The 3,647-nt window shown below is 49.2% G+C and overlaps 1 long non-coding RNA gene across 1 annotated transcript; it reads right to left on the bottom strand.

Annotated features, from left to right (window-relative positions):
• Window positions 1-1,107: 1,107 nt before the first annotated feature.
• LOC116272774 lies at window positions 1,108-3,409 on the bottom strand. Its single transcript, XR_004181345.1, has 3 exons — window positions 3,215-3,409; window positions 1,756-1,814; window positions 1,108-1,425 (listed from the first exon to the last, which is right to left on the bottom strand). It is a non-coding gene; the product is annotated as an uncharacterized LOC116272774 (long non-coding RNA).
• Window positions 3,410-3,647: the final 238 nt, after the last annotated feature.

Genomic DNA, 3,647 nt, shown 5'->3' with positions numbered 1-3,647 from the left:
GCTGGACAGGCTACCGTCTCCCTCTCTGCCCCTACCTCCACAAAGCCCAGACCCATGGACCCCCTCTGGCTGTGCTCCTCCCATTTCACAGATGCCTGGAACAATCAAGTGACCTATCTGTGGTTGGGGCTGAAGGGTCAGGTCTCACCTTCTCTGACATCTCCCGCATCCTCTGCCACCACATGGCACTCTCTCCGTGCAGATACTGGGCATACTGGTCTCTCTCCATTTGCAGATACTTCAGCCACTCCATCACCTACAAGAATGGGCACAGAAGTCAGGAAGGGCTGTCACTGGTCCTCACCTGTTACTGGCCCCCTGGGGTCACCTTCCTTCCACATCCCTCCCTCTGCAAAGCCTCACCTGCCCCAGGTAGATTCCAGCTGTGCCCATTCCTCCATGGGCTGCTGTAACTGCTGGTTAGCATTAGGGCCTTCACACCAGCTAGACAACTGAATGGTAAAGAAAGAGAAGTTTCTATCTGAGGAGGCTGGGCCGTTCCACACAGTGCCCCTTAAAAGGGCTCAAGCTAGGCTCAATGTACAACTTGGTCAATAAAGATCTCTACTGTGAAGATGCTTTGCTTTAGAAATAAAAAATAATTTTAAAGAGATCTCAGGCTGGGCATGGTGGCTCGTGCCTGTAATCCCAACACTTTGGGAGGCTGAGGTGAGTGGATTGCTTGAGCTCAGGAGTTCGAGACCAGCCTGGGCAACATGACGAAGCCATGTCTCTACAAATACAAAAATTACCCAGGCGTGGTGGTGTGTGCCTATAGTCCCAGCTACTTGAGGGGCTGAGGCAGGAGGATCGCTTGCGCCTGGAAGGTAAAGGTTGCAATGAGCCAAGATCACGCCACTACACTCCAGCCCCGGTGACAGAGCAAGACCCCATCCCAAAACAAACAAACAGATAAACAAACAAGAACTCTACTCTATTATTACCATGGAATAGTCGAAGTGTTGGCTTGAACCTCAGAAGGAAATAAACAGACTCATGAGCTAACCATATAAGTGTAATCTATAAAATAATGGTTTTCATCTATGATGCATTAAAAAAAAAAAAAAATTAAGCCCTAACCCTGAGATTCTGATTCCCTAGGTCTATGACAGGACCCCAGTTTGTAGATTTTTAGCAGTCTCCAGAGGATTCTATGGCAGGACCAGAACAAGGACCCAAATTTTCCAGCTCTTGGCTGGAGCCTCCCTATACCCTGCATGATCCCTAGACCATATCCCCAGCTGAATGGGGCTCCCACCACCCCCGGGGCTGCAGCCTCTCGCCTGTTGAAGCGTGAGGTCAGTGAGTTCTAGTTTCTTTTTCAGCTCCTCCAAGTTACGCTGCATCCCTGCCTTCTCAGTCAGTACAACTGGAAGCTGCTCTGCCAAAGCTGAGTTCTCCTGCTTCAGCTCCTTATTGCTGTTGCTATGGCCAGAGGCAGTAGAGAAAGGAATGAACAAAGAACAGAAAGTGCTGCTTTGCTGATCAACCCTCTACCCACACCCCACAACCACAGAACCGTGGCACTGGAAGGGACCTCAGGAATCAAAAGTCACAGGTGGCACACCAGAGAGAAGACATGAGTTGCCCAAGTATACCATGAGTCAGGGGCACAGCCAGCACTAGAGCTTAGCCTGTGCACACATGCAAACCTGTATGACCACCTCACCAAGCTCACCTGCACCCCTCCCACCTCCCAGCACATCACCCATGCTAAGGGCCCCAGACCTCCCATCCCACCGTCCCCTGTCCTACCTGTTCTTGTATAACTTCAGCCTGAGGGCATCACTGTCTCCGGTTAACTGGTTGTTGTACTGAAAATACAGAAAGGTGAAGTCAGGATACAGCAGGCAGAGGAGCAGCTGGCAGACCAGGAACGACAGCTACAGTGACTATTCCACAGTAACACTTCCTCACTCTCAATCACGCCTGACATGTTTTCAAGGCATTTCCAAGCCCACAGTCTCATTTGTTTCTCAAAGAACTCAGTAAAGGTGGAAGGCACAGGGAAGGAGATCAAATTTATAGCTGGTTACCAGAGGCCCAGAGAGAAAAGAGAATATTGCTATTGTTATTACCGTTATGACTGCCACTGTTGGAACCTTTATTGAGTGCTTCACCAGGCACCATGCTAGCAATCCCATTTAATCCTCACAACCACCATAGCAGGCAGTTACCATTATCACCTCTATTGTGTAGTTGAAAAACATGGCGTGTCAGAGGTTAAGTGCTTGCCTAAGATCATCAGACAGAGTTGGGATTTGAACACTCAGGTATATCTGATTTTCTAAGCCCATTTTTTCACTGTCAGGCAGGAAAATAGGATCTGGAGGCAGGGAACATAAGGCCTGTTCACACTTCAGCTATAACAGGAAATATCCTCCCTATGGGGCCTATGGCTAAATGACTTTGTAACTTTACTTCATCCTCTCCATTTACATAGGGCATACCCGAAGTAACCAATGGAATCCTCTAGGGGGTAAACTCCCAAAAATTCTTTAACGGTGCCTTTGAGCCCTTATGCTCAGGTGCACTCCCACACTGTGGAGTGTGCTTTCAGTTTCAATAAATCCCTCCATTCCTTCCTCACTTTGTGCATTTTGTCCAATTCTTTGTTCAAGACGCCAAGAAGCTGGACACCCTCCACTTTTAACAGCTGGGGGTGGGGGCACAGAAAGAAAGGGGTATAATCTGGTGTTCAGTTTTTGAAGGGTACACTCCCATAGTCCAAAACTCAGAAAATACAGAAGGGAAATATCTCCCAGCCACCCCGTTCCTCTCTCCTAAGTTTTTTACAAATCCTTGCAGACATGTTTTATGTATATTATCATAGTACACACACAAACACACACACACACGTTCCCTCTCTCTACACAAATGGTAACATACTAAAGATACTCTTCTGTACCTTCACAGTGCAAGTACCATACCCCCACCTAGGACTTGGCCAAGGCCACAGCCAGGTAAGGGCAGGGTAGGCACTTGGCCTCTGAGCTCTGCATCCAGTGCTCACTCCCAACAGTGCCCCCAACTCACCCACAGCAGCCGACACAGCCCCAGGCTGACTCTAACAACCACGCACAAAAGCAGCAAGAAATGGCCCATGCTGCTTTCTGGGCAGGACACTCCATCCTGCAGAAGGGACCTAAAGGTCCCTCACTCCTCCATCTGGAAAGCCGGGCTGCCAGGGTATGGGGCAGGTGGTTGGACTTACCCTATCTGCCTTCCTCTGCTCCCGTTGCAACTCACCCACATGCTTCCAGGAATACTGCAGATGGCTGGCCAGATCCTCGGCCTCTTCTAGAATGAAAGAGGTTGAGATGGGGCCCAAGGGCCTAAAGGCCTGTCAAAGCACCAGGTTGAAGGATGATGGGTGCCCAGATTCCCACCTTCAAACTGCCTGGCAGCATGTTCAGTGTGATACAGTGCTGTATTCAATTCTGCTTTCTCAAACATCAAAATTCCAGTTACCTGATTGAACCTTTGGGAGAAAAGCCAAGCAAATGCTGAAAGAGAAGGAAAGCAACATTCTCCAGAGGACAGGAGGGAACTTCACACCCTCCACTCACCTGTAATTGCCTCTTTAGGGCTCCCTGGTTTTGCTGGCTTTCTTGCTTTTCCTGTAGGAAGAGGAAGACAGAGCTCTT

The sequence above is a fragment of the Papio anubis genome, unplaced genomic scaffold, assembly GCF_008728515.1.
Source record: "Papio anubis isolate 15944 unplaced genomic scaffold, Panubis1.0 scaffold189, whole genome shotgun sequence".
Lineage (NCBI taxonomy): Eukaryota > Metazoa > Chordata > Mammalia > Primates > Cercopithecidae > Papio > Papio anubis.
This window is presented reverse-complemented; position numbering and strand designations above follow the sequence as displayed.